At 42.8% G+C, this 22,313-nt stretch overlaps 1 protein-coding gene across 1 annotated transcript in view; it reads left to right on the top strand.

The window, feature by feature from the left end:
- Window positions 1-5,180: 5,180 nt before the first annotated feature.
- The window catches only part of LOC135109729 (uncharacterized), a 79,575-nt gene continuing 62,442 nt past the window's right edge, over window positions 5,181-22,313 (top strand). The window contains 1 exon segment of the mRNA XM_064021303.1: window positions 5,181-6,755. The gene's annotated coding sequence lies outside the window, so the exon portion shown is untranslated.

Genomic DNA, 22,313 nt, shown 5'->3' with positions numbered 1-22,313 from the left:
GAAGCAAGGGACAGGGAGGTTGAAAGAAGTGTTGAAAGAACCAGGAACTGAATGAAAGCAATGTTGGTGTGTGTAAGGATGCTGTTACCTGCAGAAAGGGAGAAAGGTGTGAAGTTGTGAGAGGGAGGAAGGAAGAAAGGAAGGAAGGAAGGGTAAGGTAGGGAAGGAGAGGCTTGTGTTGAAGTGTGTGAAGGCAACGGTAAAAGCAAAGAGGTAATGAAAGAAAGAGAAAAGAATGACTTTGAAAGAGGTAGGAGAAGAAAGGAGGGAACAGAGTAAGGGGAGGAAGGTGTTGAGGAAAAAAGGAGAAGGGCAAAAGGAGAGGGGAAAAATGGAGGAAAGGAAGGGATTTGAACGAAAGGAGTGAAGCAGGTGATAGGATGGTGATGTGACGAATGTGATTGAAGGGAGAGAGGTGGAGGGAAGAGGAAAGGAAGAGCTGAGGGGAAAGAGGTAAAGGAAAAGGATGAGGCGAGCATAGTGTGAGGAAAGGGATGATTCGGTGACCCGCATCGATTTGTCAATGTCACGGCAACTCATCACTTAAGGTCGACCAATTGAAAATTTTCAGGAGTTTCCCCTCTTTCCGTTTTCTCTTTATCCATCCCAGATTTGACTTTATCCTTCCTGTTTATTATTACCTTCCAACATTTCATTTTGCACGAGTCTATATTTTATATTTTCCTTCTTTCCTACCTCTCTCCCCTCTCCTAGTTTTCTGCTTATCCATTTCAAATTCCACTTACTTTCCTTCCTGTTTACTATACCTTCCAACATTTCATTTTGCACGAGTCTGTATTTCCTATTTTCCTTCTTTCCTCTCCTTCTCTCCCCTCTTCTAGTTTTCTGTTTATCCATTCTAAATTTCACTTACTCTCCTTTCTGTTTATTATCAACCTTTTACTCTTCTCACGTTCAATACTTATCATTCTTCGTCTTCCTCTCAATCCGTAACCCTCCACTCTCCTCCTCCCTCACACTTCCTTCCCTCCTTGCCACGTTACAGTTCCTGGCTTCATAGAAAACGTAAAACTATTAACAGATTATTTTCACCGAGTCAAAAAGAAAACGAAAGGCCGTCGGCGTCAACGAGCACCATCGGCGTTAAAGAAAATGGGAAACAGGGTTGAAATATTTTTATTCTGTTTTGTTTTGTTTTTCAGTAATTTGGTTACAGCAGCGAGCGTCTCTCTAAATATATTGCCAGGGATTATTTATTACATAACGAAATTGGCTTTATACTGACTATTTGTACTAGTAACACAGCTCTCTCTCTCTCTCTCTCTCTCTCTCTCTCTCTCTCTCTCTCTCTCTCTCTCTCTCTCTCTCTCTCTCTCTGCTGAAAATATGTAAAATCGAACTTCTAAATACAACTGTTTCCTCAAATTATTTCACTTTTCTTCCTCCTTCTTCTCAAGCCAGTTTTGCTCTTCTTTCGTGCTTTCGTGTTATCATTTCCTGTAATTTGCCTGATGCTTGTAATTCACAAAAGACAGAAAATATACTTTACTCGACTACAGGAAAAATACGCTTTAACTTTAATTCTTGTGTCTCTCAAAGGAATTCCAGTATTCATTTTCCTTTACCCTCCTCTCTCTCTCTCTCTCTCTCTCTCTCTCTCTCTCTCTCTCTCTCTCTCTCTCTCTCTCTCTCTCTCATAAAGGTTTTAGGTATTTCTTCTTTGCTCTCTATTTGTTATTGTTTGTGCTGTTTCTGTTTTGCTTTGCTTTGGTCAATATTTGCATTGTCTTATTTTTTTTCTTTCACTTTTACACACGATTCAATTCCCCCTCCCATATGGCTGGCGGTCTGTCTCTTTGTCCGTGCATGTGAGCAGACCGACCTTCAGAGCATCCCCTGTTTCAAATAACTCACTGAGGCAGAAAGTATTACGGAAACTATACACATGAAAATATAAACATAAGCATCATCATCACCATTATCATCAACAACAACAGTACCAAAGGCAGCAGCAGCGGGTGGAGCAACAACCACAACAACCACAATCAACCACAATCAACATAAAGATCCAAAACGTTAACAACACACAAAAAGGTAAACATCTCCATCCACATCAACAATAATAACATAATATAACTGGAAACTCTAACGAGACGGTGAAATTGCTGTTCCCGATGCTCGCCAGTGTATAGTTGAGGCAAAACACGAGAGGGATAATCTAATAGCCGCCTCACAAAGGGACGTAAGGGTGTGGCTGACAGCTGCTGCCCCATATGTTCGTAGTGACTTCAATTATTGCAATTAATTTCCTGTCCGCTCTGATGACGACTTCATAGCGCGATATTACTTGGGAGAGACAATGAGAAAGTGTGTGTGTGTGTGTGTGTGTGTGTGTGTGTGTGTGTGTGTGTGTGTGTGTGTGTGTGTGTGTGTGTGTGTGTGTGTGTGTGTGTGTGTGAGTGTGATGAAAACGAAAATAGGGTCTGGTTTTCATATAAATGCTGCCTTTTTTTCTTTTTAGGTTATCTTCTTCTACTACTACTACTACTACTATTACTACTACTACTACTACTTCTAATACTATTATCACTGTTGCTTCTGCTGCTACAGTTGCCACCGCTGCCATTATCCACTCCTAACTCCCCATTTTCTTTCAGTTTCCTTACTCCCTGCCATCACCTTTTCCTTCATCACCTCATCACTTCCTCCCACCACTACAGTCACTACAGCAACACCCACGACTGCTATCACTGTCCTGTGCTCTTACACTCCCTTCTTCACACCCTCCCTAAACCTTCCACATCACGGCACCACACTACCTACTCCTCCTCCTCTTCCTCCACATCGCATTCTCCATCCCCACTTCCTATAAAGCTTCGTTCTCCTTCAAGTCCCACTCAAAGGTCCACCACATGTGCGTTGCTCCACTTCCCACTACCTCGACCTTTACTTCGTTGTTCCTCCAGGTCCTGTCCCGATCTGGCCCTCTGCCACGGCCCTAAAATCCTCCCTCTCATTTCCATACTAATTTCCGACTCTTTGTACCTAACATAGGGTAGTGATGAAGGGAGGGAGAAGACGCGAGTGGGGGGTTGGTGTGAGTGACTGGGTGAAAGGGAGGAGGCTTACAAGAAGGAGGGCTAGTTGACTGTTCCGTGAGAGGTGAGAATAAGTTGTTTGTATAGTAAAGTCCGTGTCTCTCTCTCTCTCTCTCTCTCTCTCTCTCTCTCTCTCTCTCTCTCTCTCTCTCTCTCTCTCTCTCTCTCTCTCTGAATCATGTATATTCTCTTGACTTGCATTTTCTCACAAAACTTTCACCATTTTTCGTAATCTCCTTTCCTTCCTTCCCTTCTTCTCCCTCTCTTGCTTCCTCTACCCTACATTCTCGAGGAGGAGGAGGAGGAGGAGGAGGAGGAACAACAGGAAGAGGAAGAGCAGGAGGAGGAGGAGGTGAGAACTGGAAACAAAATATAAAAATGACAGAACAGTTATTTTATTCTCACCAAATATCCTACGCTGTACAAATAGAAAATATTGAAATCCGCAATACAACTAAGCTTCGATGTTTTGTGGGATGACTTACGATTATATACTTTTTCCCCATGCAGGTCAACGTGGCAGCATCATCTTCCCTCTTATTTTCTTTCTTTCTCTCTCATTTCTTAACTTTTTAACTCTTGGCGGCTCAACTCAGTGCAAGGAAATTTTCACATTCTCACCACCACCACCACCATCACCACCACCACCATCACCACTACCTACACTTCCTTAAGTTCATTCATACTTGATCCTCCCATACCTCCGGGTACACAGCACTTCAATTGACTTTTTCTCTCAGTCTTCCTTCACATTTTTTTTACCTCCCTAAGGACAAAAGAACATGATTATTTTTTTCAAGGGTGAGCAATTACATTTGTGAAATTTATAGTTAATTCTGCGCGCTTCCCACACCTTATTTTTTTTTTGTAAATTCATTAACATTATAAACTTTTGCATTATTTCATGTCTTTTTTTTTTTCTTTACTTCATTCCAGGATAACGAGTGTGAAAACAAAATATTCTACACATACATTGCAAATAATTTCATATCGTAATTAGTATCGTGCCTTCCATTATTATCATTATCATCAGCATCATTATCATTATTATTATTATTATTATTTGTTGTAGTATTAGTAGAAGTGGTGCTAGCAGTAGTGATGGTGGTGGTGGTGGTAGTAGTAGTAGTAGTAGTAGTAGTAGTAGTAGTAGTAGTAGTAGTAGTAGTAGTAGTAGTAGTAGTAGTAGTAGTAGCAGCAGTAGCAGCAGCAGCAGCAGCAGCAGCAGCAGCAGCAGCAGCAGCATACAATGATGCACTATCACGACTATTACTACAACTGCTACTATTAATGGTGTTAGGAGTACCGCCTGACGGTCGCCCTGTTGCTTCGCGCCGCAATCAGGAGGCAGCGGGCTGTGGGTGAGTGGCGACACAGCTTGGGCACGATCCCTGGAGAGGCACCTCACTTCCTCCTCTTCCTCCTCCAGATCCACTCTTTCTTTTCTCTTTCTTGAAAATCTGTTCCTATTCTTTCTTTCTTTTCTTCCTTCCATTGCTTTCCTGCCTATATTTCTTTTCCCAGCATCTTTTCATAGTCTGTCTTCCCTTCAACATGCTGTTTCTCATCATCATTATCATCATCATCATCGTCGTCGTCAGCCTTCGCCTCCGCCTCACAGATAAGTGTGTATCGCAGGCTGGGTCCTCTTCCTCCTCCTCCTGCTGATGCTGCTGCTGCCGCTGCTCACCTCGCTCGTCTCGTTACTATCTATCAAGGACATCATTATCCCGGTAGGGCATCAAAGATCACGGAGAGAGCGTGCGCAAAAATTGCGTGTGTGTGCGTGTGTGTGTGTGTGTGTGTGTGTGTGAGAGAGAGAGAGAGAGAGAGAGAGAGAGAGAGAGAGAGAGAGAGAGAGAGAGAGAGAGAGAGAGAGAGAGAGAGAGAGAGAGAGAATATGGGAGGGTTAGGAGGATTGGTTTTCGGTCTGAAATTGGTGGGTGGGTAAAAGAGGCTAAGGAGGCGAAGGGCGGCGAGGAGGAGGAGGAGGAGGAGGAGGAGGAGGAGGAGGAGGAGGAGGAGGAGGAGGAGGAGGAAGAAGAAGAGGAGGAGGAGGAGGAGGAGGAGGAAGAGGAGGAGGAGGAGGAGGAGGAGGAGGAGGAGGAAAGATGTAGTGGAGGAAAAGAGGCATTTGGGCGTCACGGCGATCTCCCCCGCCTGCCGCTGAGCCTGAGAAATGTGACCCGGTGGGCTTGGCGGGCGTCAGTTGCCGTCGAGAGGTGAAGGGAGGAGGACGTCTCTGCCGTTCTCTGGTCCAGCGACTGAGGGGGTACTCGCCGCGCCCTCCCCAAGCCTCACGCCCTGAAACCCTCACCGTAACACCCACTATGCCCACGCTCACGGCCCCGAAACACGCCCAAACATCAGTCCGGACGCCCAAGTGAAGTCCGCGGAGCACGTAAACATTTCTTAAACTTCGGATCGAAAGAAAAAAGAGTATTTAGCGTGTTTTGGTGTCACGCTTGGAGTGAGAACTGAGGCACTGGAGCAGAAGCGTGTCTACCAATCCCTGAGAGGCCTGACGGAGGGAAGACAAAGGGGCGCCATCAGGAACAGTGGTTAATAGAGGGACCGGAGTGGACAGCGCGGTAGCGGTCGACAGATAGCTCGTGTGATAAATACAGTGAGGGACTTGTCAGTGGCTGGTGTCTCCTCCTCCTCCTCCTTCTACTCCTTCCCCTTTCCCTCCTCCTCATCCATCGCCATCGTCACACAGCCTTTCCTTCCTTCTCATCCATCGTGACTTCCTCCGTGTCCTAGTACCTCTCTCAGCTCGCCTTCCTCCTCCTGATGTGTCCCTCCGACTAGAAATTGACGAGGTAAGGCAGCGTGACGAATAGCTACAGATGAAAACTGGGAAGCAAATCAACCAGACAAATGGAAAGCCGCTCTGCCACAAGGCGTCTTGACTTGGATTAGAGAGAGGACACGACGGAAAAAAGACTCACACAAGAAGAGACTAAAAGCTGAGAGAGAAAGATGGAGAGGGAGTGAGAGCAAGAGAGCAAGAGAGAATAGTGATATCTTTAATCTTTTTTTTTTTCACCTTTCTCTTGGTTGTGGTGGAATAGACGGTAGGCAGTAGAGAGGTGGCTGAGGACAGGTGATAAGGTTGTGGTGGTGGTGATGCGGTAGTGGTGGTGACGGTACGTGGAAGTGATGCCGCAAGGCTGTGACGCTGCTGTGGTGCCGTGCCGACCGTAACGACCTGCTACCACAGTGAAAAGAGTGTCAGAGTTACGGTACGGGCTTCTGTACATACACACACACACACACACACACACACACACACACACACATACACACACACACATTAAAGAAAATAACGAAATACCCGAACATCCTCTTTAACTTGAGAAACATATTGTGAGGGGAGAGAAAGGCAGCGAGAGAGATAAAGAAAGAGAGAAACCGACCGAAGCAGGGAGAGAAAAAGAAACGAGAAATCGGAAGCGAATATAAACAAATACGAACAATTAAAACAAGAACAATACGAAGCGGAGACGAAAGGAGCGGAGGAGGAGGGTGAAGAGGAAAAATATACGTAGATCTGTTTTTTTCCAAGGACTCCACTGATCACCCTCACATGGGACCTCCTCGCCTCCGCCACTGATGGAGTTACAAGTCCCATCGCTGCTTCTTTGCCTCTTCAGCCACGTCCTCCTCGGGGGAACATCTTTCTCATGAGACAAGGTGAGTCTGCCGTACACCCATCAACTGTATTACTCATTTATGTTACCGTGTCTACTGATTTTGCGTCGCTGAATTAAATAGATGGAAGAAAAAAAAGATTTAAAAGGAATCCCTCTTGTCAATTTATGTACTTGGCAAGAGTTATTTATTTATTGTGCCTTCTTTTCTCGTCGCTAAGCAAACATGATAACGAAGTGGACGAAAGACAAGGAGTGGAGAGAAGCCTCCTTACCCATCTTCCTTCTTACTCATGGGTACTCACTCCCTCGCATTTTCCTCCTGTCAACTGTCAAGTACTCCTGTCAAGTACTGGATGGGGGAAGAGGAGCTGAGGTGAAAGGAAACATTTGCACTACAAGTCTAGTAATTGAAAAGGAAAGTTAGCCATTTGTTCATAGCACCATTTTATTTATTTATTTATTTAATTTTGTTTTTTTAACCATTTGCTAACCCAGGATGACGAAGTGGACGGGAAAATACGTAGTGGAAAGAAACATATAACACGTGTCCACTGGGTCGAGAGGAAAGTGTGTTAAAGGATCATCCGATATCACTTTACGGAACTCAGATGCCCCAGTGCTCTTGACGCGCGCTTCCCACCACACCACTTGTCACCCTCCTACGCCTCTTCTTCCCCTCCACCGCCACCTCCTCCTCCTCCACTTCTCATCCTCGCAGGCAAAACTCTCTCCCTCTACGCTAATAAATACCGGCAGATGAAATTTCGCACTTAATTTGACGCAGGTAATTAAGCTCAAAATTTACGACTCCCTCCCCCTATTTTTGGACGCCGATGTATTTATTTATTTAAGAGAGAGAATAGAGGAGGGAAACCCATTTTGTCAAGCCCTTTCTGCGACACATGAGCACTTAATCCCCGCACGCATTAATCCCCTAGGCTTTAGAAACGCATCAGCTAAGCCCTGAGTAATCTATGGTCACACGCATACCACCTGAAAATTCCGCTCACCCCTCTTCCTATACATGTACGAAAAAAAATGTATATATATAAAAAAAAAAAAAAAAAAAAAATTAATCCCCCTCCCTCAACTGAAAGAGCAGTAAGGGTGACGGTCTTCCGGGTTGAAACAGTGGCATCGCCTTTGTGTACATCTGCAGCATGGATTTTTACGGAGTGTTATGAGAGAGATGCGAGAAGGGAGGGAAGGAGAGAAGGAGAGGAGGGAGAGAGGGAAGGAGGGAGGATAGGAAGCTCCATTCCGGCTGTTTTCATTTTTTCCTTCCAGAGGGCAACACAGGCACAGGTAAACACAGCACACCTGCCTCCCGTGTGTGTGTGTGTGTGTGTGTGTGTGTGTGTGTGTGTGTGTGTGTGTGTAAGTAAAGATGAGTAGATGTTTCTTTCAACTCTCTCTCTCTCTCTCTCTCTCTCTCTCTCTCTCTCTCTCTCTCTCTCTCTCTCTCTCTCTCTCTCTCTCTCCATTCAGACTTGATTCTTACATCCCTCCCGTGTCAATAACCGCAAAGCAACAACATACACGTACAAAAAACACGCCGCATGCAGGTATTTCCCGCAACACTCGCACACCCACATCCCACGCATACCACCACACACCCCCACACCCCCTCAACACCTTCCCACCACTCGCCTTCACACGCACCCGCTCTACCCTTACGGAAATGTGAAAAAAATAAATAAAAAAAGAGAAAGGAAATAAAACTTGGGCAAATGTGCAAGCAAGGAAACAATATCGTCATATTTGAGGGATGTAGGTGAATAAAATCAATAGCATAGACAAAGTAGGTCAGAACATATTTGCGAAAACGGAAACAACAACAACAACAACAACAACAACAACAGCAGCAACAACAACAACAACAACAACAGCAGCAGCAGCAGCAAAAGCAACACCAACTCGCACCTCGGCTTTTCAGCAACACGTACCACAAAACAGTAATAAAAGAAAAGTCGAGGTGTAAAAAGATAACAATTGCACCAGCACAGGTAACCACAACACCTGTAGGGGAGGGAGTGGCTGCCTTTATTGCGTGCTTTAAACGCTAATTTGCAGGTGAAGGGAGGAAAAGTGGGAAGGCAGGTGTCGCCATGGAATTTCCAGGTGAGACAGGGATTCTACAGGTGAAATTCCAAGGTGGAGGAAAGGTAATTTGTACCTTGAAAGTGGAGGCCATTATTGTACAAATTTTAAAGTAAAATAAAAAGATATAAGAAAAATTATTTCTTAAATAGATTGGTAAATGAATGGAATAGACTCAGTAATCAGCTTGTTGGTGTTGAGTCATTAGAAAACTTTATAAGAAGCTTAGACGATTTCATGGATGAAGATGATAGTGGGAAAAGGTGTGCTTCATGCAGGGACTGGCAGGTGTAGGACCGATGGTTTCTTAATGTTTCCCTTATTTTCTTATGTTCTTATGTTCTAAAGTAGAAAAGAGACAATTCTAAAGAGAAGAGGATATACAATTACAATATATTGAAAGTGAAAGGTGAATATTTTTAACACCTTTAAAATGAAGACAACCAATATCTTGATATTTAACACGAATTGCTTTCCACAGACTTATATGAAGAGAAGAATATTTTAATTCCATAAAAAAAAAAAATAATAATAATTTTTTGGTTCAGAAGTATTTAACTAAGAAACAGTTGTCTTCCTGGTGACTTTTATGGGTCACTCATGGTCAGTACGAAATACTGGTCGGTGGGAAAGAGGAACAAGGCTAAGGGTTGAGCAGTATGGCTTCCGATTCTAACCCAACACTTTCCTTAATTTTCGTTTTTGTTACGCATCGATCAACACTAGTCAGGCGCGCGTACCACGACTGCTGTCCTCTAATAACGCTGTCCTTTTATAATGCACTATTACTTACACAATTATAACTTTTTTTCTGTATCGATGAAAATTTAATTAAAACACAAAGTTAAGTGAAGTTATAAATATATACATATACATAAGTAAGCGTGAATTAATTTTCCTTTCACTTCGTCGGTTTCGTGTTTGCTGTGCCAGTAAAGCATACAGTCATTCCTGTGGTGACGTGATGAAACACATGAAGGTCTTATCCCTTTATACATACAGACAAACAAACAGCAGCAGACTTGTTTCTTCCACGAATGCTTCTGATGAACAAGACAAGCTGATCTAAGGTGAGCACCGTGGGAAGTGAAGCCAAGGCACATCTGCGTATACAAACAACGATAGGCACACCACGCGTCAGCAACACATTTACGCAACACACAACAAGCACACCTCCAGCCAATGGCACAAGCCTGAGGGGAAAAATTGAGAATTAAAAGAAAACAGTAGAACAAAAGTTTAATGTAAAACACAATTTTGAAACTCTAATGATTCTGTGTTCGTGTAAAACATAAAATAAATATGTGGCTGTGATGGAAATAAAAATAGTTCAGGTGAAAGGAAGCGAAGTGTAATGAACGCACAATAAAATGCAATGGAAAAAAATTATATCCCGCCATTAGTGAAGTCATCACCACTTGATAACACACGCGCGAACGACAACCATTAGAGGCGCCCATTATAAAAGAAAAAAAAATCCACAATAAACCACAGAGAGGAAGAACTGAAAATAGAAATAACAGTAAGGAAAAAAAAGAAAAAGCACTAAAGAGTTAAGTGTTTACAACAACAAAAAAAAAAAAAAAAAACAGGAAGGAAAGACATTTACATTACAAGGAAAAGAAAAAAAAGAACTGAAAATATAAAGAGTGCTTCCTTCCACACGAAAAACTTAGTCGCAACACGAAAAACATCACAAAAAATACACACACAAAAAAAGAGGAGGGAAGATGGAGTAAGATTGCAATATACTTCACCAATTTGCAACACAAGATACATTCATCTTAAGAAAACTTCCCTCATCTTTTTAATCTTTTTTTCTTCCCTTATTTCTTTACTTTACGTTTTGTAGCTGAGGTGGAATCTGTTATTGCGAAGTGGGTAATGGTGTTTTTACTGGCCAAGGACGTAATAAAGGGGTTGATGAAGGTTTAATGTGTTTTTCCACGGCGGCTCACAACCTCGATATAACGACTCGCAGACAGGCTCAACCTACTAGAACCATGCCTGGGATCTTGTGTTTATTGCATTACTCTCTCTCTCTCTCTCTCTCTCTCTCTCTCTCTCTCTCTCTCTCTCTCTCTCTCTCTCTCTCTCTCTCTCTCTCTCTCTCTCTCAATTGGTGTTTCTAGGACATCATCTTCTCAAAGTGTCTTGCTCGTTTCCAGTCTAACTCCTAGGACACCAGGAGGAGGAGGAGGAGGAGGAGGAGGAGGAGAAGCACTGAATCCTCTTCCTTCTGGGCCTCCTTCAAGACAAACTCTCTCTCTCTCTCTCTCTCTCTCTCTCTCTCTCTCTCTCTCTCTCTCTCTCTCTCTCTCTCTCTCTCTCTCTCTCTCTCTCTCTCTCAATGCTCTCAATCTAACATTCATTTTTTTTTTTTTACTTTCCAAGAGATTCCTGATTGATATTGAAAGTCAAACTCCAACGTTGATTTAGTCAGGAATAAAACTGCACACACACACACACACACACACACACACACACACACACACACACACACACACACACACACACACATCTTGGCCAGGCAGACTTAATCAAATCCCAGCCACCTCTTGGCGGCCAACGTCGCTTAGTGCCGCTGGCCCTCGTCCATTTGAAAGAAATTTAATTCTGTACCGTGAGAGATTTTGCAGTTTATGAACCGTAACCAAGTTTGTACAGACCTTACGAAGGGCCAGTGGTGACTTCTTCCTCCTCCTTTTCTTCTTCTTCTTCTTTTTCACCTTCATCTTCTTCTTCTCTCCCTCCTCCACTTCTTCCTTGTCTTCCTCAAGTGTGCTCCTCTTTTCTTCGTCTTTGTTTTCATTTCCTCATCTCTGTCTCCCGGTCTCTTTCGCATTCAGCTGCCCTGTTTCTCTCTCACTGTCTCACCTCACTGGCATACAAACTCTCTCACCACACTCACCATACTTACAACTTCCACCACATTTACCACAAGCTCAACAGACAGCCTCGCCAGCCACATTCGCCTCACAGGGAAAATTTTAAATAAGCAGCACAAAATATTTTACCTCCTCGATAGATTTCTCCCCTCACCACTGAAAAATAAAATAACAATCTTCCCTCCATTTCTGAAACAACTACAGTAACCCTAATAAACCTTTCCCTCCCTTCCTCCCCCTTCCTTCTTTCCTCCATCCGTCCCTCCCTCCTTCCCTTCCAGTAGGTCTTAAAAGGCTGAGGCAAACTACTCTCAGGGAAAAACAGCGATAGGGAAAAAGGGAAACTTATCAACACACTTGCTCAAGACAGTTCGAAACCACGGGGCTGTTGACTCAAGTGTTATCCGACCATGTAACACACACACACACACACACACACACACACACACACACACACACACACACACACATTCACTGATGCCATAAGAGCTGGTTTAGGTATCACTCCCTCTCCCTTCCCCTCTCCCTCCACACCCTCTCTCCTTCTCCCTCTCCCTCCACTCCCTCTCTCCTTCTCCTTCCACTCCCTATCATCCTCATACGCCTCTCCTTACTCTCCTTCTCCTCCAAAGTGGTTGTGTTTGGGGCTCCTTGCGGTGAAAGAGTTAAAGGAGGGAGAAAGAAGGAAAGGGGTAAGAGTAGTAGGTAGCGGAGCCTTACCATGCCCCTCTCCCCTTCCCCGTCCCCTTCCCTTCCAGCCCCGCCCCGCCCCGCCCCTTCCCGCCCCTCCCCGTCCTTCATGTGTTGAGGATTTGCATAACACGCAAGCTGAGGCCTCATAGGACGTTCTCCCCACATAAAACTGGTTACCCCACACTTTTCCCACACGTTGGAAGCGAGTAGAGAATTTGAGAGACAGAGAAGATGAGGAGGAGAAAGGAGGAGGGAAACGAGGACGAGGAGGAGGAGGAGGAGGAGGAGGAGGAGGAGGAAAGAGGTGTAAGACAAGGATGATGGAGGAATAAGAAGGGTGATTGGGAGAAAGTGAGGTTGCAGGAAGAATGAAGAAGACAAGGAGGAAAAAATTACCGAGAAAAAAGGGAAAATGGAAGAAGAGGAGATAGAGAACAACAAGAAAGTGTGGAGGAGGAGGAGGAGGAGGAGGAGGAGGAGGAGGAGGAGGAGGAGGAGGAGGAGGAGGAGGAGGAGGAGGAGGAGGAGGAGGAAGAGGAAGAGGAAGAGGAAGAGGAAGAGGAGGAGAAGGAGAAGGAGAAGGAGAAGGGGAAGGAGAAGGAGAAGGAGGAGGAAGCAGGAGCAGAAGAAGAAGAAGAAGAAGAAGAAGAAGAAGAAGAAGAAGAAGAAGAAGAAGAAGAAGAAGAAGAAGAAGAAGAAGAAGAAGAAGAAAAAGAACAAGAAGAACAAGAAGAAGAACAAGAAGAACAAGAAGAAAAGAACAAGAAGAAAAAGAACAAGAACAAGAAGAACAAGAAGAACAAGAAGAACAAGTGCAGGAGGATGAGGAGGAGGAGAAGGAAAAATGCAACAGCAGCAGCAGCAGCAGCAGCAGCAGCAGGAGGAGGAGGAGGAGGAGGAGGAGGAGGAGGAGGAGGAGGAGGAGGAGGAGGAGAAGGAGGAGGAGGAGGAGGAGGAGGAGGAGGAGGAGGAGAGCAAAAACAAGGTAAGGAAAAAAGACAAATAAAAACAAAGAAAGCGATAAAAAGAAGAAAAGACGATAAAACAAGAATATCCAGATAGTTCTAAACGACGAACGAAAGAGAGAGAGAGAGAGAGAGAGAGAGAGAGAGAGAGAGAGAGAGAGAGAGAGAGAGAGAGAGAGAGAGAGAGAGAGAGAGATTTTGGACAAAGGTCGACGCGTTTTCTTCTCCAATAACATAGAAAATGAGAAATTCCAAGCCCTCATAGTGTCGGGATTACCTCAAAATATATAAATAATGTCCTCGCGTCCTCAGCGCCGAAGAATTCCCGATAGTTTCCCGCCAAAACTCAGAAAAAAAAGTGGGAGAAGAGAACGCGATGTAAGGGAAATGAGCTTTGGAATACTTTGTCAAAAACTTGCTTATGGGCGATCTGACCCCTCATTAAACTCCCAAGCGGGGGGCGCAAAGATGGGGGAGGGAATGTGGGGGAAAGGGGGAGGGAAGGCAAGGTTGTCGTGGGAATTTCAAACCTTCATTCTTGAGTCTCCAGCAACCTTTATGAAACACGCTGAGGCTTTTCTCGATACAAATCTTGAGAATGAACAACGAAAAATGGGTGAACTTTTCCTTTTTTTAACCTACGTGTGTGTGTGTGTGTGTGTGTGTGTGTGTGTGTGTGTGTGTGTGTGTGTGTGTGTGTGTGTGTGTGTGTGTGTGTGTGTGTGTGTGTGTGTGTGTGTGTGTGTGTTATGGGTCAAAGTGTAGGAACTAAGGTGTGGAGTTTTTATTTGAAAACAATTTCGGTGTTTGTGGATTACTTGCGAATGTGTGTGTGTGTGTGTGTGTGTGTGTGTGTGTGTGTGTGTGTGTGTGTGTGTGTGTGTGTGTGTGTGTGTGTGTGTGTGTGTGTCTACAACTTTCCATATTACATTTGTTTTACTTTAATCACCACAAAGGTCCAAACTCTCTCTCTCTCTCTCTCTCTCTCTCTCTCTCTCTCTCTCTCTCTCTCTCTCTCTCTCTCTCTCTCTCTCTCTCTCTCTCTCTCTCTCTCTCGATCAAACCCGTCTCTCGTGCTGGAATCCAAGGATCTGCAGGCGAATAAATTACCCATAAAACAAAAGAACGTCGCTGTTGACTCGCCGCAACTTAACACGGGACAAAGGAGCACCGCGGAATCTATTGTTGACGAGCAAAAGGAAAAAAAAGAAAAAAGAAAAAAAATGGAAAAAGAATTATGAATCAAAAGGGACTCGGATGACAATAGAGAATCGCAGAGAGAGAGAGAGAGAGAGAGAGAGAGAGAGAGAGAGAGAGAGAGAGAGAGAGAGAGAGAGAGAGAGAGAGAGAGAGAGAGAGAGTTTACACTTTTATTACCCCAACCTTTCATACCTGTCCAACACATGACCACAAATAAAAACAGATAACCATACAACAAACAAACAAACAAATAAACAAACAAACAAACAAACAAACAAACAAACAAACAAACACACCTTCACTCTTCCCCACCTCCCCTTTATACCCCCTCCATAAACCCCCATCTTTTGCCACATCCCCTCACTCCTTAACCCTTTGCTCTCCTTTGCACCCTCAGGAAGACAAACAGATCCGTCCTTCGGGTTTTAGATGTTGCTCTGTGACGGGGAATCGCAAACTATGGCATATTAGCGAGGCCATTATACAGCAGAGAGAGTTATGGCACTGCATCAGCCGCGATCCTTCAGTGGGGGAGAGGGAGAGAGGGAGAGAGGCAGTGGGAGTGAACGAACCAGGGAGAGTCACGGAGGGAATTGAGGGAGGTGGGATGAAAGGAAGGGAGAGTTAAGGTGGGAGGTAGAGAATCACGGGGAAAGGGGATTAAAACAGGTGGGAGGGATGGAGATGAGGGGAAGAGGGGAGGGAGGTAAGGTTGTCAGAGGAACATGTATAGGTGGGTGAGGTGTTGGCGTTTCTGACAAGAGGTGGTGCGAGGTGAGCGTAAAAGTGATGTAGCGGTGAAGATAAAGGTGAAAGAGTAAAAGAGATAATTGCAGGTGTAAAATTGAACGATGAAGAAGGTAAAGGGAGAGACTTGAAGGGAGGAATTATGTGAGAAGGGATGTAGGAACAGTGGAGGAAAGAGACGGAGGAAAGAAGTGGAGAAATACAAAGATTATGGACAGACGGAGGCAAAAAAAAAAAAGGAGGAAGGAAGGAAGATGAAGGAAGGAAACAATAAAACAGAGAGAGAGAGAGAGAGAGAGAGAGAGAGAGAGAGAGAGAGAGAGAGAGAGAGAGAGAGAGAGAGAGAGAGAGAGAGAGAGAGAGAGAGAGAGAGAGAGAGAGAGAGAGAGAGAGAGAGAGAGAGAGAGAGAGAGAGAGAGAGAGAGAGAGAGAGAGAGAGAGAGAGAGAGAGAGAGAGAGAGAGAGAGAGCCGGCAAAGGTAGAGGGAAGTTTGGAGTAAAGTCTGTAGCGTTGGAGAGAAGTTTGGAAGGGGGCTGGAGGGGCCGTGGAGTCGTGGAGGGATAGGAGGGAAGGGAGGGAATTCTGTAGGGATTAGGACGATTAAATAGCAAGAAAACATTAGGAGGAAAAGGGTAAGGGTGACATTTACTGGGATGAAGGAAACTGTAGAAGTGGAGGAAGAAACAAGAGGAAACAGGAGGAAAGAAAGAAAGAGGGAATAAATATCGAGGAACAAGGAAGGAAAAAAAAAACACTGCAGAATATGGTATGAAAAAAAAAAAAAGAGGAGGAGGAGGGAAGAGGAAATATCTTCGCAAAAGGAGGAAAAGGAGGAATACAGATTTCTGGGTATATAGGTTAGGAAAAAAAAATATGGAATAACAAAAAACGGGACTTCAGAAAGAAAAAAAAAAAAAAGAGGAACGATGAAAACTGAAAAAAAATATTAATCTTGATAATTTCACATTTTTGGAGACGCTCGTTTATTTAAGAGAAAAACACCAATAGTTCATAAAGGAAAACATTGTGAAGAAGGATTAAAGATGAAAAGATTAGGAGGAGGAGGAGGAGGAGGAGGAGGAGGAGGAGGAGGAGGAGGAGGAGGAGGAGGAGGAGGAGGAGGAGGAGGAGGAAAGAACGTATCAAAATATGTTACTCAACTGGAGAGAGGGAGAGAGAGAGAGAGAGAGAGAGAGAGAGAGAGAGAGAGAGAGAGAGAGAGAGAGAGAGAGAGAGAGAGAGAGAGAGAGAGAGAGAGAGAGAGAGAGAGAGAGAGAGAGAGAGAGAGAGAGAGAGAGAGAGAGAGAGAGAGAGAGAGAGAGACCAAATAACCTACTTGAGTTCTCCTTTCAGTATCTCCCATCTCTTACCGCTGAGAACGTACAAAGGAAAAATTGATAAGAGAAAGAATTAAAGAAAGCTCACATAAAGAAAGCATCACGAGGAGGCTGATCCTTCCCCTCACGCAGGATTATCCGGGCGCCAACAATAGGATGAGCAAAAAATAGCACAAGAGACATTTACCAAGGACTTGCATTGTAAAGAAATGACAACAAAGGAAATAAAATGGTAAATTCGATACGATAAAAACAAATGCATGCAGGAAATTAAAAGAAAGGAGGGAGGGAAAAAAGGAACTAAAGTGTTATTGGAATTTTATGTAATACTCCAGCTGAAATTTTATGCAACACTGGAGGAATACTAGCTAATGGTGAAATGTGTTTATTTATTTATTTATTATTTTTTTTTATAGAGTTATTTTTTGCACTAAAAAATCTGTAACACTAGAAAGAATTATAATAATGTGGTACAAGTTTATTGGCAGCATTCACAACTCATCACTCACGCTAAAACCAATTATATTTTTCCCCTCTATCTAACTCTCTCTCTTTTCTTCTCTCCCTCTCTCCTTTCTTTCTTTCTCTTCCTCTCTTGCGGCGGTGCGAGGGGAAGGGACGCGCTCTGCGGATGTACTTTTATTATTCCACTCATTCATTCTATTTACATTTCAACTTACGTGCGTGATGTTATTTTCCATTATTATTCTTGCCAGTGGTAGTGATGGTAATGGTGGTAGTGGTGATGGCAGTAGTAGTAGTAGTAGTAGTAGTAGTAGTAGTAGTAGTAGTAGTAGTAGCTTCTCCAAAGTGATGATATATCCAAACACACTGGACTTTAAATCCGAAATACATGCGGCGTGATATGTTTTTAAATTGAAATAGTCAAACCAAACATCAAAAACTCCTAAATCTACATTACGAGCACAAAAAATGTCACAAAATGCATGGAGAAGAGTCAAATACACACAAACCCTAATAGCTTTAAGGTAAAGAACCATAATGCAACACACATATGTGCTGTAACTTATTAAGAAGAAATACAAATAAAACCGTACTAGGAAACGCACAAACAGATACATACCACCACTCAGAGCGTGAAATATGTCCGCCAACCATATGTAACGAGCCAGATATTAAAGCCATTGCGTTCTTGTTTTTTCACAGAATTTACACAATAAAAGCTTCACACATAAAAAAAAAAAAAAAAAAAAAAAACTGAGGTAAAATATCCTTTGTCTCTGATGTAGAGTGTATTGTGTCGATCTCACATGTCTAGCTGGCTTGTGTCACTATGAATATATTGGTGGCAGCAGCGTGGATTGTTATATTATGCAGCGGTGACACAGGACCCCGCCCTCCTTAATAAAAGTCTTACAAGCTGATACTAAAAGATCCCGACGCTCTCTCCATCGAAGCGCCGCCTTTGATGCCTGTTTTCGTCCTGCGTTAAAAGCGTCCCAAGTTTACGTTGCGTGTAAAGTTTCACCATTTCCAAACAGTCCACCTGAATTAAACATTCTTTAACATCCGAGGTTTTTTATAAACATCGAAGGCAGCAGACTTTTTTTTCTGCCTGATAACAACAGACACACGGACGCTGATGAAATGAAGATCAAATATTTTCAGGTGCAACTCGATTTCAGCGAATATTTCCCCCGCAAACGATGTTGTCACGGGGAAACAGGTTTTGAGTTTCCATTCAGCTATGAAAATGTTAAACTATAAATGTTTTAGCAAAAATATAACACCCTAACAGTTACCTAAGCGATCCAAACACCTGATATAACCTATTTCACTAGGTACGCTCTCTCTCTCTCTCTCTCTCTCTCTCTCTCTCTCTCTCTCTCTCTCTCTCTCTCTCTCTCTCTCTCTCTCTCTCTCTCTCTCTCTCTCTCTCTCTCTCTCTCTCTCTCTCTCTCTCTCTCTCTCTCTCTCTCTCTCTCTCTCTCTCTATATATATATATATATATATATATATATATATATATATATATATATATATATATATATATATATATATATATATATATATATATATATATCAAAACTAAATTATCTTGACCTCAGCTGCCCTAACCAATAACCGTTTATTCAGTACAAATTGTGACATTAAATTACACGAGAAATTTCATATTCCAAGTCAATTTACTCATCAAAAGTACTTTTTAGCCACACAGATTTTTTTTATCAAACATATTTATGAGAAGATAGATAGGAACACACACACACACACACACACACACTTTATATATATATATATATATATATATATATATATATATATATATATATATATATATATATATATATATATATATATATATATATATATATATATATATATATACTCGTATATATAATGACAGTCAAGTAGCACTGCTGAACGGAGAAAAATAGACACAAAAAATCTAACAGCCACGTAAGCACACACATTTGCTCTTACTTACAGAATGCCATGCTGTGAGAGAGTGGACGTAGCTACAGCTGCCTCACACGCTTCACTCCACGTTTAGGCAAGGCTGAAATGCAGAAAAAGTAGACCATTACCTACACACGCAAGCTAAAGCACAAATATACACACAACTCACAAATTAATGTTTAAACACAAAAAAAAGCAAGCTAATCTCATAATGAGCGAGAGATATAGTACATATGAAACCTCATTTTTCTTTAAGACCCCCACCTCCTCCTCCTCCTCCTCCTCCTCTCTCTCTCTCTCTCTCTCTCTCTCTCTCTCTCTCTCTCTCTCTCTCTCTCTCTCTGAACCTCGTCATCAGGGGGTTGGAGGTGGCGTTGCCCTCCCACCTGTTGAGTAAGGCTGGGCTGAGGGAGATCCGACAGTCCTCTTTTCCGACCATCAGCGGGAAGGTAAGATGGTATTGATTCCCGCCCCGCCAAGTATAGAGCCTCGCGTGCCATCACAGGGAAAGAGAGGCACCACCGCGATACATCAGCGGGGCGCCTCAGATAACACTGGGCAGCGCTGGCAGGGGCAATATCCGTGATTAGAAAAGATTATAAGGTGAAATTGCTTTTATAATCGATGTGATGTTGCACCGTCTTTCCTCTCTCTCTCTCTCTCTCTCTCTCTCTCTCTCTCTCTCTCTCTCTCTCTCTCTCTCTCTCTCGCAAGATCCAGGACAGGGAAAATGTTGAGTGTGGAATTTACGGTGGTTTTCTGCTATGCGAGTTTTTTTCTCGTTTGTTTCTTTTTACTTACATGTTTTTTTTTTTTTTCCCTTTAGTTTCGCTTTTTTTTATCCTCACGGAGAGAATTTGCCTTGGGATCTTGTGCTTAAGTGCGTTTTTTTTTTCCTTTCTGAGTAGAATTGGTCTTTTTTTTTTTTATATAAACTGAGAATGTTTTATGCTCTTTGTTTCTTGGGGAAGTATGTGTTTAGGCAGCCGTTCAAAAGAAAAGGAGCCTATTTATGTATCGCTTTTCTCACACGAAGAAAATGTTATAAGGTACATATTTTCTTTCGTACAAGAAAACGTAAGTCTAGCTTTTTTTTACCATGTGTGAAGATGAAAGAATATTTTCTCAAGTCCCTTTTTTTCTTTTCTGCCTCAAGGAGAGAGAGAGAGAGAGAGAGAGAGAGAGAGAGAGAGAGAGAGAGAGAGAGAGAGAGAGAGAGAGAGAGAGAGAGAGAGAGAGAGAGAGAGAGAGAATGTACAATGAAAAGAATGCACAAGGAGTGAATGTAACTACAGTCTTTTTTTCCAAGAGGGACAATATATTGCTGACATTTTATCAAGGAGGGAATATAAAGAGGATGTTTTTCCCTTCCCCCATCCTCTCCCTCCCTCTCTTTCTTCTAAAGGGAGAAAAATGGACTAAGGATGTTTTTTCTTAGGTAGAATTTATGCCCCAGTGTTTCCATTTGCGAAGTTTATATAGGATGAGCATCGTGTGTGTGTGTGTGTGTGTGTGTGTGTGTGTGTGTGTGTGTGTGTGTGCTCGGGAGAGGTGTGCGTGCATGGAGGCTGTGAGCAGAGGAGCAGTTAAGGTGTTTCCAGATATAATGCAACACACGAGCAGCTGGGAGAAGTGTGAGAGGAACCACTTCGGCCTTCCACGGACCCCACGCCTCACGCTCTCTCACTGATACGAAAAGAAGAAAAAAAAAAAAAAAAAAAAAAGATAAAGAAGACTATTATGTATCATTCTCTTCATGTAAATCTTCACTTACTAAATTTTAAGAGTAGTTTCATAATCTACTTGTCGAAGAGCACCATTAAATTGAAATTAGATTAACTTTTTTCTTCTTCATTCAGCATTTTTTCTTCCTCAGTCGGTCTTTTTTTTTTCTTCCTCATTCGACCTGTATTTTTTCTTCATCAATGGGCGTATTATTATTATTATTATTTTTTTTTCTTCCCCCTTTTTGTCGCCCCTGGCCAGAGCCGCTCTTGCGTAACAAATCACAATGAAAATATATATATATAAACATTTCATAACAAATTCCAATTACGAAAGAATATCCTACATTATTAAAATACAGGAGCGACACTTTTCACTGCGCAAACTGGAACTAGGAAAAGGAACCAACATATCCGAAGAAAAACCCTTATAAAAAAAAAAAACATTACATTTTACACACATTGTATAACTGAAAGGAATAAAAATAGATAAAGACACGGTAGGAATAGAAAAAAAGTTCTCCATAACGGAACCCTGATGTAAGAGCCAGCACTGCACTACCTTCATAAAAGCCAGCGACCCTCTCCGTTACACAACCTGAAAATCAAAGCCGACCAAAAAAACTTTCATGATTCCCTTAGAAAGAATGTAACGTGAAATTGAAAAAGAGAACACCATGAGAGAGAGAGAGAGAGAGAGAGAGAGAGAGAGAGAGAGAGAGAGAGAGAGAGAGAGAGAGAGAGAGAGAGAGAGAGAGAGAGAGAGAGAGAGAGAGAGAGAGAGAGAGTAATGGGTTTAAGTCTGATAGAGTTAGATTTAAAAGAGAGATGGGAAGGAATTGGTTCTCAAATAGAGTGGTAGATGAATGCAATAGACTCAGTTGTTAGTGGTGTGTCAATAAGGGGCTTTAAAAAGAGGACTGCACAAATTTACTGATGAATGGGCAGGTGGAAATAGGTCGGTATATTTCATGCAAGAACTGCCATGTGTAGGTCTGATGGCTTCCCGCAAGTTTCATTATTTTCTTGCTCTATTTTTTTTTTCCATGAGAGAGAGAGAGAGAGACAGAGAGAGAGAGAGATTCGAACTAAGAAAACAAAACAGCAACACTACAAAACAATTGAACACAGCCCCTAGTGCCTTGACTCGCTTATCAGGACGTCATTATTTTGTAAGGAACTTCATCAACAGGGCTCTGAAGTGCAGGGGAAGCAATTTCACTCTCCTCCTCATTCTGTCTTCAATGGACGGTAATCCTTTTTAGATTAGGGGCCAGATACACTAAACGGAGGAGAGAGAGAGAAAACCCAGCCAGGAGAGACTCGCTGGCTCGTGAGGATCCTTGCCTCTTAGAGAAATTTGTTGTGGTGAAGTTTACTGAAAGAGAGAGAGAGAGAGAGAGAGAGAGAGAGAGAGAGAGAGAGAGAGAGAGAGAGAGAGAGAGAGAGAGAGAGAGAGAGATTATGTAATTCATTTATGTTATATATTTATTGCTCATGATAATATAGTTTGGTTAAATCT

Source organism: Scylla paramamosain, chromosome 19, assembly GCF_035594125.1.
Source record: "Scylla paramamosain isolate STU-SP2022 chromosome 19, ASM3559412v1, whole genome shotgun sequence".
In the NCBI taxonomy this organism is placed as follows: Eukaryota; Metazoa; Arthropoda; class Malacostraca; order Decapoda; family Portunidae; genus Scylla; species Scylla paramamosain.
The sequence above is the reverse complement of the archived record's forward strand: the minus strand, read 5'-3'. Positions and strand labels throughout refer to the sequence as shown.